This window comes from Pteropus medius, unplaced genomic scaffold (genome assembly GCF_902729225.1).
Source record: "Pteropus medius unplaced genomic scaffold, Ma_sr-lr_union100, whole genome shotgun sequence".
Classification (NCBI taxonomy): domain Eukaryota; kingdom Metazoa; phylum Chordata; class Mammalia; order Chiroptera; family Pteropodidae; genus Pteropus; species Pteropus medius.
Genome location: NW_024344378.1, coordinates 42,633,878 through 42,648,513, shown reverse-complemented (window position 1 = coordinate 42,648,513; position 14,636 = coordinate 42,633,878). Strand labels below are relative to the sequence as shown.

At 34.2% G+C, this 14,636-nt stretch overlaps 1 protein-coding gene across 1 annotated transcript in view; it reads left to right on the top strand.

Annotated features, from left to right (window-relative positions):
* Positions 1 to 14,636, top strand: part of CTNNA3 (catenin alpha 3) — a 1,416,183-nt gene that overhangs the window by 3,353 nt on the left and 1,398,194 nt on the right. The window lies entirely within an intron of this gene.

Genomic DNA, 14,636 nt, shown 5'->3' with positions numbered 1-14,636 from the left:
ATGCCACTCCCAGATTCTGTTTTTTTTTTTGTGTGTGTGTGTGTGTGGTGGCTTTTATTAAGCTAATTTAGGTATGGAAAGTGTTAAGGGTGGAAAATTTTCAAGTGAGCCAACTAGCTATGTCAGCTACAGGGAAGAAATATCTTTGGATAGCAGAAGTTGTCCTACTTGCTTGTGTGTGGTTTAGGAAGTGTATTGTATAAGATATAAAGATGGCCAATGTCTGCTTCTGTAATCCATTTACTTGTTAATTAAGGGTGTTGTTCCGGGCGAAGATATGCTAACAGCTACTTCCACTTCTGTAATCTGCTTGCTTGTTCAGGAGACCACCAGGATATGGTCTTAAGCTTTATCACCTGCCTCCTCTGAAAGCTCGGGGCTGATCTCTAGCCCTGGGTGGTAGAGAGTCAGTCGCCGGCTGGCTAATAAAGGCTCATAATTAATCTCAGTTGGCTCCGTGGGTCTCAGAATCATTCGCGCCATAACAGAAAGCAAATGTCTTGTGGCTTTTTCTAAAAACCTTTCTTGATGCCACTTGCAGGGATGGAATGCTGAGAGAGATGGAGCATGGTGTTTCTTTGTTCTTTTATAGCAAATCAAAATTTATTTTGAATTATTTTGGGGGGCTTTTTTGATTTTTTTATAAAAAAATAGAATTTTAATGCTAGAAGAAACATTAAAACTAGTTTAATCCCTTTATTTACAGACAGGCAAGTGTGGCCTATGAGTGGCTTGCCTAGTGTTATGTAGCTAATTAGGGGTGGATTGAAGACTACTATATTTTGTTATATTAGCCCAGTGTTATTAGTAGTTTTTTTGCCTTCATGTATTCCTTGTTAGTCTCTGGCTCAGTGACATGTAGATGAAGAAGTGTGTATGATGTGGCCGTAGATAGAGCCAATGGTAGGGGAGAGTTGTGAATTAAATGTTGAAGGCCTGTGAGATGTCCGATACTGAATATATTGTGGTAGGTAATTTTTGTTCTTTATTCTAAAATCTATCCTCTCAACTTATGATGATTCTCAAATTACACTTCAGGAGGACCAACTCTCCCTTATTGGATGCAGCCTTACTTCTACTGTTAAGGTATCCCAACCTCCTCTGGCTAAGGGTTGGGCATATGACTTATACTGGTTTTCTTTTGCTGCATAACAAATTACTACAAACTTAGTGGCTTAAAACAACATGATTTATTATCTCATACTTTCTCTGAGTCAGTAGTATGGTTGTGAGTATAATCCTAGGTTGACTGAGTCCTCTACCTAGGGTCTCATCAGATCCCAACCTGGGGTTCTCTTCTAAGATCACTAGTTTTGGCAGAATTCAGCTCCTGTGGTTGTAGGACTTGTTGGTGTCATTGGAGGACCATTCTCAGCTCCCAGTGGTTGCCCACTGAACTTTGCCATGCGAAATCTCTCTGCATGGTATTTGGCTTCTTCAAGGCCAGCAGGAGAGTTGCTCTCTAGTCTACTACAATGGAGTTTAATATAATATACGGTCATGTGCTGCATAATGCCTTTCGGCCAATGATGACTGCATATACAGTAGTGGTTCCATAACATTGTAATGGAGCTGAAAAATTTCTATCACATAATGACATCATAGCCAGTGTAACATGATAGCACAATGCATTTCAATAGTCTATAGTATTTAGTACAGTAACATGCTGTACAGGTTTGTAGTCTAGCAGCACTAGGCTATACCACATAGCCTAGGTATGTAGTAGGCTATATTGTCTAGTTTGTGTAAGTGCACTCTATGATGTACGCACAATGACAAAATTGCCTAATGACATATTTCTCAGAATGTATCCCCCTCATTAATGACTGTATTGTAATAACAGACTTCACTATTTCATTATATTCACGATTCCTGCTCAAGTGAGGGAGGTTATATAGGTGTGTACAGAGTGGGCAGGGATCTTAGGAGCTATCTTAGAATACTGCCTATCACACTGACTCAAGCTATGCCGGTAAGATCCTCTCAAAATCCCTGTTCTTTCCATTACACAATTGTATTTTTATGAATAGCCACACAACACACACATAGTAACCAATAAGTTGTGGTCAGAGTTGGGAAATTTTAACTTAGCTGTTCTGTGTGCTTTTGTATTTTATTTGAAAGGAATAGAGTTGGCATCAACTGCAGAGTTTTAGAGACTTAGTTACCATTCAGGATTCTTGAATTTAACTTTATATTAATTGGGGAATAACTCTAGCTGTATACTTTGGACAACATATAAGAAGAGGATTAGTTCAGGTTAGCCAAGAAAATTAGTTATTGGCAACAAAACACTCATGGAGATTTAGTTGGTAACTTACAGGCATCATAATAAGTGATGGAAATAATTATGGAATTGCTGCATTGAAAATGACTGTGTTTTTGAAGCCTAACCGATTTATTGTGGGTCACTTATTAGTTATTTTATTACTTATAAATATATGTTTGAAGAAGACCTAGTTAGCACTAAAGCAACTTATTTATTGACTTTCCCTATATAATTGGTCCTTTAATGCCATGATTAATTAAGAATTAAGAAATAGAAACAAGAAGGATGGAATCTTCTCTTCTAAAAGAGTGTGATGCCAGTGTGACAGTCAACCTTGAGTTTTCTGAAGTAATACCCGCTGACTTTGGAACAGCAGAAATCTGGACTTAACAGACATCTTAATCTACTTTTAAGTCTAATTAAATATCAAAGGGAAGAATAAATTGTTAAGAATGAGATCTTATCCCAGCTTATTTATAAGAATTGAGTTCATGCCCTATAAAACTCTCTGGACTGGCTCTCCCAATGGAATTGGTGGTAGAGAGGTTTCTAAGTGGTTTATTTTTATTTTTCAAATATAGTCGACATTCAATGTTATATTCATTTCGGGTGTATAGCATAGTAGTCAGACATTTATATAACTTACAAAGAGATCCCCCCAATACGCCTAGTACTCACTAGGCACCCTACATAGTTATTATAATATCATTAACTATATTCCTTATACCAGCAGTCCCCAACCTTTTTGGCACCAGAGATTGGTGCTCCTATGAGAATCTAATGCCTGATTATCTGGCGTGGAACTGAGGCGGTGAGGCGGCTGCAAATACAGATGAAGCTTCGCTTGCTGCCCGCTGCTCACCTCCTGCTGTGCGGCCCAGTTCCTAACAGGCCATGGACCAATACTGGTCCATGGCCTGGGGGTTGGGGACCCCTGCCTTATGCTGTACTTTTCATCCCTATGACTATTTTGTAACTGCCAATTTGTACTACTTAATCCCTTTACCTTTTCCACTCAGCCCCACAACCCTCCTTCCATCTGGCAGCCATCAGTTTGTTCTCTTTATCTATGAGTCTGTTTCTGTTTTGGTTGTTTGTTTATTTTGTTTTTTAGATTCCACATATAAATGAGTTCTTATGGTATTTGTCTTTCCCTGTCTGACTTATATCACTTAGCATAAAATCCCCTAGGTCCATCCATGTTGGTAATGAAATGGTAAGATTTCATTCTTTTTAATGGCCAAATAATATTCCACTGTACATATATATACACATCTTCTTTATTCGATCTATCAATGGACTCTTAGGTTGGTTCCTTATCTTGGCTATTGTAGATAATGCTGTAGTGTACATAGGGATGCATATGTCTTTTTGAATTAATAAATACCCAGAAGTGGAATTGCTGAGTCATAAGGTAGTTCTATTTTTAATTTTTTGAGGAACCTTCATACTGTTTTCCATAGGGGCTATACCAATTTGCAAACCCACCAACAGTGCATAAGGGTTCCCTTTTTTTCATATCTTCACCAACATTTGTTTGTTGATTTATTGATGATAGCCATGCCGACAGGAGTGAGGTGATGTCTCATTGTGGTTTTAATTGGCATTTCTCTGGTGATTAGTAATGTTGAGCATTTTTTTTCATGTCTATTGACCATCTGTATATCCTCTTTGGAAAAATGTCTATTCAGGTCCTCTGTCCATTTTTAAATTGAATTGTCTGTTTCTTGGGTGTTAAGTTGTATGAGTTATTTATAAATTTTTGGATATTAACCCCTTATCAGATGTATCATTGGTGAATATCTTCATCCATTTGGTAGGTCGTCTTTTTGTTTTATTGATGGTTTCTTTTGCTGTGCAAACTTTTTAGTTTGATGCAGTCTCATTTGTTTATTTTTTCTTTTGTCTCCTTTGCCCGAGGGGATATGTTGAAAAAATATCACCAAGAGCAATGTCGAGGTTTACTGCCTATGTTTTCTTCTAGGAGTTTTATGGTTTCGGGTATTACATTTAAGTCTTTAATCCATTTTGAGTTTATTCTTGTGTATGGTCTAAGAAAATGGTCTAGTTCTTTTTTTTAAATGTATCTGTCTAGTTTTCCCAATACCATTTATTGAAGAGATTGTCTTTACTCAATTGTATATTCTCACTTCCTTTGTCATAGAGTAATTTATCATATAGGCCTAGGTTTATTTCTGCGCTCCTTATTATGTTCCCTTGATCTGTGTGTCTTTTTGAATGCCGATACCATGCTGTTTTATTTACTATAGCCTTGTAGTATAGTTTGATATTAGGTAGTGTAATTCCTCCAACTTTGTTGTTCTTTCTCAAGATTGCTGTGGCTTTTTGGGTCTTTTGTAGTTTCATATAAATTTTAGCATTATATTTTCTAGTACTGTGAAAAATGCCATTGGTGTTTTGATAGGGCTTGCATTGAATCTGCAGATTTTTTTGGGTACTATGGACATTTTGTATCCTGCTATTGTATTGAATTCATTTATCAGTTCTAACACTTTTTTTTTTTTTGGTGGACTCTAACATTTTCTACATATAGTATCATGTCATCTGCAAATAATAACAGTTTCACTACTTTTCCAATTTGGGTGCTTTTTATTTCTTGTATGATTATTGTGGCTAGAACTTCCAATTCTATGTTGAATAGAAGTGGTAAAATTTGACACCCTTGTATTATTACTGATCTTAAGAAAATGCTTTTAGCTTTTCATTGTTGAGTATGATGTTAGCTGTAAGTTTGTCATATATGGCCTTTATTATATTCAGGTAAGAACTGAGAGTTTTCATTAAAAGGATGTTGGATTTTGTCAAATGCTTTTTCTGTATTCGTTAATATGATCCTATGATTTTTATCTTTTGTTTATGTGTAGCACATTAATCAGTTTGTAGATATTGAACCAACCTTCCATGCCAGGAATAAAACCCATTTGATCATGGTGCATGATCTTTTTAATGTGTTGCTGGATTTGGTTTGCTTATATTTTTTTGAGGATTTAGTGTGTATGTTAGAAAAATATCTTGTTGCAAACTGCTGCCTATTTTTGTGTTATTGGCTCATTTTTCAAGTAAATATGTAGTAAGGCTTAGGGCCATTCTATTACTGATGAGCTCTGAAATGAAGAGTTATATTTTTTACCCGAAAACAGAGGCATTTTTAATTAGGAAGTTATAGCTATATATCTTATATAATAATAATAAGTGCTTAGAACATATAAAGGGGTCTTCTCAGCTTGGGTGACATTAGTAACATGAGATTTTTACTGATTAAGAAAGTAAAGTTAACAATGGTTGTTAAAATTATGTTTTTTGAGATTTTATGACTTTTTCTAAGACTGTGTCCCATCGGATGCTCAAATAAGATTTTAACTTAAGTGAATAAATATCTATTTACTCATAAACATGTTTTAATTTAAGCACATTTAAATAATTGTTTTATATAACATAGTACTTTTGTTTGATTTTTAAAATACAAACCCCACAGTCGGTATTATAGAAGTCTATAAATTTTGTTTTTCAATCAAGCTTTACTATTTATCTAATGATACAAACACTTGTTGAAAGCAAACAGTTGTAGTATAACAAAACTCATAGTGAAAGCAGCATTCCCTGTTCTATGCTCCCCGTTCTCACGTCTCAGCATGAGAACCACCTTTAACTCTTATAAGTTGTTTATTCTGGTATTTACTCCATCTTTCTAAACAATATTTTTATACCGCTGTTTCTTGAATTTTTAGTTTCAGATTTTATCTCTTGACTGTTTACGTTTTAAATTAGGCGATGGTATTTGGTCAAAACAATATTTGATGTTTACATTATTATGATTATGTAATTATTATTCATAGCTAAGCCATATATTATACTGTGATTAAATTTCCTTTGTACTAGAACTTTTATTTTCCCAGGCATTAATGATTATAGTGTTCTTTTTGTTTGTTTAATTTTCTATGATTATCACCAATTCATCCCCAAATTCTCTGAGAGAACTATAAATCTCTCATTACATTTAAACACATCAGGTAATCTATTAGATTTCCTTCCCTCACTCCATCAATCAATTTTTCCTCCGTCTCCATCCCTTCTTTCTCCCTTTCTCCTTTCCTCTCTTCCTGCTTCCTTGCCTTTCTTCTTTCCTTCTTTTTCTTCCTCTCTTCTTCCCTCCTTTTCTCCTCCCTTTCTTCCTTTGATTCAGGTACTCCTTCTAGAGCTCTTCTATCCTCTGCTCCAATCTGGACCAGTTGGTCTTAAGCCTACTGCTCCCTTGCCATCCTGGGATCTCCCTTCAGTTCTCTCCTGTAATGTATTCTATTGTTTCCTGGATCACAACTTCCTCTTTTAAGGTTTACTTTCTCAGTTTAGGGGAGCATGTACTCCAGTAGCTTCCTTAGAAAGCGTGAACGAGAAGGAAAGTATATTTTTCAACTGTGCATGTCTGAAAATGTCTTCATTCTTGCCTGTGTTCCATAGTGTGGCTGGGTAAAAAATTGTAGATTTAATCGAAGTTTAACAAGAAGTCTTGACATTTTTTAAAAAAAGATTCACGAAGAAAGGTCCAACAAGGGTATAACTTTGTATTTATTTTGAAAAATGCAAGCCATCTGAGTCTGATCTAGTTAAAAGTTATCTGCTCATCTCTCTGCTTTTTAGCCGCAATATCTATAAAGTTTTTCTCAGAAATTTCTGAGATTTTCTCTGGAATTATGAACAACACGTGTGAAGTCAGACTAAGACTGTCCTTCTTGTCCCTGGAAGAATAAATGAAGAATCAGGGGGTTGCGGGACACCAATCAAATTAAATACTTTTGGGAGATTAGCTTTTAACATTATTTGTCCATTGGGTTTATACATAAGAAATCCAACATTTTTCTTTTAAAAGTTTTTTTCCTCATAAAATATCAAGACTAAGAACCTTAAAAGGACTTGAAAACTGTGAAAGTTGTCTTGCCAATTTTTTGTTTTATTTATATGTATATTTTTAATTGAGGTAAAATTGACATAACATAAAATTAACCATTTTATAGCAAGCGATTCAGTGGCAATTAGTACATTTACAATGTTGTGCAACTGCCACCACCTCTATTTAGTTCTAAAATGTTTTTATTGCCTCAGAAAGATTGCTAAATCTTGATACTAATCTTTTTCTCAGAACATAAACTTGGACCTTGGCTTTAAAATTTGGTCTTAGTATATCAGTCACTCTGGAAATAAGCCATATTATTTTATCTTGACCGTTCAGTTCCTTCAAAACTACATCGTACACAGTTTATAGTTTTCTTATCAGAAAATCACAAAAGGATATTAATGTTTTTCCTGTCTATCATTTTCTTTGAATCTAGCAATTTAGAAATTAAATTAGAGCAGATATAGTATTCAAAAAATTAGATTAACATTGTCTTTATTGTCTTTGTCTTAGGATATTTAGAAATGTACTGCTACAGAACTTTGAAAATGTACCTAGCAAGTAGAAAAATCTCATCAAGAAATGGTTCATTTAACAAATAAGTCAATAGATCTCTAAATATCTTCACCAGCACATTATGCTAGCATTTGTCACATGCTATAGAAAGATCCTCATTGTCATTCTGTGATGGAGAGTCTCTTTAAAACAGGGCTTTATGTGGGTGTAATTTAATGAAGAATAATTTCTGATACCTTTAAAAGGGCAGTGAGAAAAAAAGAGTAGGAAAAGAGACTGCTTTTATCTTTTCATTTTCTCTTAGGACTCTATTTTTAAAAATTAGATTGCCTTCAAATTCCTGCTTTATTATTAACAGCTCTTTGTTTATTTTGTAAGTAAGATTAGGAATTAATAAGGAAGCTTCAAAGGAAGCAACATTTTTTTCTGTAAAGCAGACTCTTGACAGCTTTGGTTAGGCATGGGTAGTAGTTAGGCCAGATTTGTTGTCTTATTCTATCAATCGAAAATACTGATGGCCTATTTTTTTTTCAGTGTGGAATAAAATTCCACATAACAATAGGTAGACCTAACAAATCTAGGTAACTATGGAGCTTTATAAATTAGCACACAGCTGTAATTATTAATAATTAAATAGCAAATAATTAAATCAGTAAATTAAATGGATAATAACTAAAATAATATAATAAATTAAATAATAAATGAAAATAAATTACATGATAATTAGATATGTATGTATACATACATACATATACATACTGATTAAACGTAATTATTTAGATCAGTAGTTCTTGAAGTGTGGTTCCCAGACCAGTAGCATTGGCATCACCTGGGAGCTTGTTAGAAATGCAGTATCTATTGAATTAGAAACTCTAGGCGTTAGAAACTCTAGGTGTGGGGTCTGCAAGTTGTTTTAATAATGCCTTCGGGTGGGTTCTGATACAAGACCCACGTTTTAAGTTTGGAAACCACCACATTAGCACTGATGGAGCGCCCTCTGGTGTTGTTGCCAAAATTATATTTGACAAATCACTGAGCTTGGCTTAGAAATCTTGATGTAAAGATGAGAACGAAAGAATATTATTGTCTTTTAAAGTTATCTTCCCTTAACATTTCTTTAAAGCAGTTTTATATGCACAATTTTACACATTTTAGAAAATATCTCTACAATTTTAAACTTTGGTCTTTTTTTGGACATAATGTATGGACTAAGCATTGTTCATGTCATTAAAAATACTTGATTTAAATAGTGTTTAAAGACTGCTTAATAGTTTATACTTTTATTCTTCTTATTTTCCACAATAGTACTGTGGAAGGTTATGTTTTTAGAAGGAAGGATGATGGAGCAGTTCCTTGTCTACCATATTATCTTTGTAAATGCTATTTTCTCATGTCACCAAAGAGACGTAGATGAATATGGTAAAATGGTAAAGCAGACAATAGTGGGTGCTTAAAAATGTTAACTTATTAGGATTTTGTGTTTTTCATTTCATGCCTTCTCCTTTTGACACCTCATTTTAGGTTTAGGTACTTTCTACTTCCTCAATTTATTGGCCCTTGGTTGCTCAGTGTCCTCTGGTCTAGTCCTTTTTGATTCACTTCTATCAAATACTGTCACAGTCTTTTTTAGGTCCTATCTTGAAGCCTTTAAAGGCAGGAATTTTGAGACTATAAGAAGAAGTTATTTTGGGACTGATGAGCTTTTTTTTGCTGTTAATCTCAGCATAGAGGCATTTGCTTACTTGAGCTTAGTGGTTAATAGAGATTCTATGCAGTCAGTTAAACCACCTCTCCACTTATTAGCTTTGGATCTTTGGCAGATAAAATTTTTTGAGCTTAGGTTTTCTCATCTAATAATCTAATAGTATCTTGTTTATAGGTACTATAAACAAGTATCTTGTTTATAGATACTATTAACATTATATATAAATTATAATTTATAGATGTGAACATTACATTGTGTTTTAAGTGCTAGCATATTGTCTGAAATAATAAATTCTCAAAAATTATTAGCTTTTACTATTAAAGGTACAATTAGTGTTCGTTTCACCTAGGAGCCATCTTGTAGTGTTGCTGAGATTCCAAGTTTTAGACTTTAATTTTTGTGACTAACGTTTAAATTGTTTTTATTACATGTTAATGAAAAACTGGCTCTTTTTCTGACAGTTAAATTTAACCTTTAAAGTGAAAACTTAAATTTTATGGAAAAATGTTTTAAGAAGGCATTATCTCAAATTTCTATTTAATTTTCTTTTTTTAAAACTCAAATTCTGTCTCTCACAGGAAGTTATCTTTTGTAGAGTATTTGTGTTCTCACTGTCTTTATAACATTCCAGATTTCCTAGCTTTTCCCTTGCAGGGAAAAGCATATATTAGTGTACAATTAATTATAAGCTCATTTGATGTTTTCCTTTGTAATCTTAGAATTTGCTTAGTTCTTAAGCATCATCACTTAAAATACTAATTGAAGAAAAGAAACATGATTGAGTTTTATTTTTATTTTGTATAATTTTTGGGATTTTATGTAAATATTTATTAATTGAAGAAACCTATTTAACATGAGTTACTCGTATAAGTGATTATATTAATATCAATTTTTCATTCCAGGTGCTGATTGTACAGCATTTTGGCCTACTCAGTGTATTCACTTAACAACCATTTATTGCGTTAGTATTATGTGTTAGGTACCATGATTGGTAGGAGATGTATAAGCATGAGTAAGATATGGTAGAGTTCATTCTTTTGTGGAAAAATATAGAATAATAAAGGTATAAAAATAGCTAAGTCAGCCTTAAAAAAGAAAAGTCTGGGGTAGGGATTTATCACACTTAATAAGACATTAAAAAGTCTTCATATTACACGAAGAGCAATGAAACAGCTTAGAGATTTTGTAGATAGGCCATGCATATAAGTGATCCTCAGATTCACAGATTTTGTATTTGTGAATTTGCCTACTTGCTAAAATTGGTTTGTAAACCCAAAATTGACCTCACAGTGCTTTTGCAGTCATTTACCAATATGTACAGAATGGAGAAAAAATTTGAGTTACCTGATGAGTAGGAGCATGTTCCCAGCTGCCCAAGGCGACACTCTGCCTTCTCATTTCAGCTCTCATACTGCAAATGTGTCCTTTTCACGGTCTGTTTAGAGTGTGTTTTCTGCATTTTTGTGCCTTTTGATGGTGATTTTGCTGTTTAAAATGGCCCCCATGTGTAGTGCTGAACTGCTCTCTAGTGTTCTCAAGCACAAGGAGGTCGCGATGTACATTATGGAGAAAATATTTGTGTTCGATAGGTTTTGTTTAAACATGAGTTATAGGGCTGTTGGCCAAGAGTTCAGTGTTCATAATTAACAATATGTATTAAATAAGGTGTCTTTAAACAGAAATTGACATAAAACAAGATTAAATACTGTTTCTAGTAGAAATACTGTGACCACAGATTCATAGGAATAGTATTTCTCCTAGGAACAATGGATCACTGTAATGACTTTATAGCATAACTAATGAGAATTGACACACACTTTCTCTCTTTATATATAACCAAGATATATATATATATATATATATATATATATATATATATATATTAATATATATATATATAATCTAGCCAAGAATCTAGTCAAGAAATCAGAAACCATACTAGAAGTTTCAATAAAAATAATTGACTATTGGGACATGGCTAAATTGGTGTTGGAGGGCTGAAAACCCAAGGAAAGCTGAGAGAAAATAGGAAGCAGCTATCACCCTTGGGAAAGGTTGGGGTTATTAGAACCCTCCAGCATTGAACAGGGTCCTAGTTGGAGCTGGGACTTGGTTGAGGCGAGAGCACTGCTGGAATAAGGAGTGAGTGGGGAGTACAGAGAGGTCGTTTCTGTGAGAAGCTGGCACTGAACAGCTGTTGCTGATGGGATAAAGAACCATTGCTGGGTTGAGCTCTATGAATAGCAGAGAAATAGGATGAAGCAAATTCCATCTGCTCTCTTGCCTTCTAGTGTCCTTGGAAGAAACCAACAGTAAGCAATCTGGCAAAGGAGAATAGTTTCCTGATTCCAGCTCAGATATCACAAAACAAACCATAGGAACAGTAGATCTGGAGCTGCGATACAGTAGTTTAATATTCAGTACAATATTAGAACTCAATATATAATAAAGATAGTGCTACAGATTCTCACATATGTCCATGAAGAGACATACATAGCAGAGTGATTAAGAACGCAGACTCTGGAATGAGACAACTTAGATCTGAATTTTGGCTGTGCTACTCTTTGTGTGATCTTGAGCAAATTATGTTATCTCTCTGTACCATCACATGAAGGAAAGATATTCACCTCCTAGAAACATCTACATTGGACTGTGATATGAACAAGAAATAAACTTACTTTGTTAAGCACTGAAATTTTGGATTTGTTTATTACAGTAAATACCATGCTTCTGAGTATTACTACAAGAGTGTTGCGGTGTCTTTTTTTTTTTTTTTTTTTGTGGTAGGGAAGTTGAAAGCAAGCTGGGTGTCTATCACTGTGAAAGTAGAGAGGTTAAATTTGGTGAATGCACAGGCTGGAGATTTATATAGTACTCAAAAGTTGTTCATAATGTACGTGAATGAATTGTAAAATGGTGCTGAGTGAAAAAATGAAAGAATGAAATATAGAACACTAATACCATTTATGTGAATCAAAAATATGTGAACATAAAACAATACACATTTTCTTTCCACTAAAACTACAAACACAAAGATACACTTTGAGTATATTAGAATACTTGCCTCATGAGGCTGTGGAGAGAGAAGGTGCTCAAGCTATAAAAGGATAAATTCACAAGAGAGGGGCTTGTATAGACCAATGGCGATAGTGGCCATAAACTGAAGGCAATAGGAGTCACTCAATTTTTTTTTTTACCTGAGAGTAAGAGAAAGAAAGATCAAGATCAAATCTGTACTAGTAACATATGAGAAAATAAATTGGAATAAACAATGAGAAATGTAGAGCACAAATAGGAAGAAAACTCTAAAGCTCTACTGAGGTGAATAAAAGGCGCCTTGAGTAAGTGGAAAAGACAGTCCTTGTTTTTGCTCTTATGGAGTTTAATTTTTCCTAAATTGTTCCATATATTTGGTGCAATCTTGAAGTTTAATAGGATCTTTTTGAGAGCTGCATAAGCTTATTCTAAAGTTCATGTGAAAAATAAATATGTGAGAATAGTTGATAAAATTGTGAAAAATAAGGGTAGTAATAACAAGTGACCAGTTCTAACAGATATTCAAGTGGGGAGGTATAAAAGGAGCTCTTATAGTGCTCTTAATAATTGAAAAAGTTTAGTATTGGCTTATGAATCAACAGAATAGACCCCTCCCCCAAATAGACTTCTATATATGTGGGAAATGAGTGTGCCATCAAATTCATTTAAAATTAAGAGAAGAATTCTTCAGAAAATGATTTTGGGACACCTAGCTATCCATTTGGAGGAAGAAAAATTGGGTGCTACCTTTTTTCTTTCATTAGAATAAATTGCAGATGGATAAAATTTGAACATCCAAAGCTAGAAGTACTAGATGATATGACTGCATTAAAAAACTAGAAGTACTAGATGATTAAATCATTCACATTGTCATCATTATCTTCTTTATCATCTCAGAGTAGAGAATGTTATTCAAATAAGCTCCAAAACCCAGATCCAGTAAGGGCAAGAATTTGTATATTAGATTGCATGGAAATTATAAATTTCTGCTTAGTAAGAAATACCTTAAGCAAAACCAAAGAATGGGTGATAGATTGGCAGGGAATGATTGACAACATCTGTGTGAGATGAACTAATTTCCATAATATATAAAGGGCTCTTACAGTTAAATATAAAAGCAGCCAGTGGAAAAATAACAGAGAACAACAGGCTATATATGGGAAATGATATACAGATGGCTTTCATACAAATGAAATGCTCCTAATATTACTCATGATTAAAGAAATACAAATTTTACTTTTTAAAGGAGGTCACTTTTTACCCATCAGATTGGCAGAAATAAAAAGTTTGATAATTCAGAGGGTTGTTTAGGGTGTGGGAAATGGACAATCTTATGGATTGTGTAGAGGGTGTTTTGTGGGAAGCTCATTGGAAAAAGAAGGGTATGGTTTGTGTAGAACCTGGCAAGTAGTCTATGTGTCTATATGCTTTTACTACTGAAAGATATCCACTTTGACATAAAAATCTCTTGTTCTTAGTATATTTGTATGCTTTTAATTAGGGATTGCTACTGGAAAGATAAAGAAAGCCCAGATGGTAAAGGGCTTTGAATGCCAAACTAAAGAGTTTATATTTAATCTGGGAGTCCCTTGAAGCCTTCGTATAATGAAATGATCAGACTATTTTAGAAAGCACTCTGTGATAGTAACAGAATGGATTGGTGGGGTTATGGTGTGGTGGAGGTTGTAATATTGAGAATGCTAACAGTTGAAAAATCACTTAGAAAGCTATTGCAATGGTACAGGTGACCATTGATACGATTCTGACTTGGGACAATGAGAATGGAGAGAGAGAATCATTAGGACTTGGCAACTGATTGGGTAGGTGGGGAAAGGAAATAGTTAAGTATGACACTCTTCCTGAGGTCTAAAGGGAATTGGGAATTGTTTTAGGGAGTTTCTAAAAGTAATTCTACTCACTTTAAAATGTCTAAGAATAGTTCTACTTACTATTGAGTATGGTGCACCTTATGTATCTATAATAAGACCTAAAAAATTCAAGATTTTTGGGAATTAGAGTAGCATGAGGTAGGATTTAACATTCTTGAGCCTTTTGAATTTTCTACAACCAATCTCTAACATTGGTTTTGGAGCAAGCTCTCCTTGCCTTCTCTATCTCTGTCTTTATCTCTGTTTCTCTGTCTCTCTCTGTCTCCATCTCTATCATCTCTATCCCTATCTCTGTACCTATCCCTATCT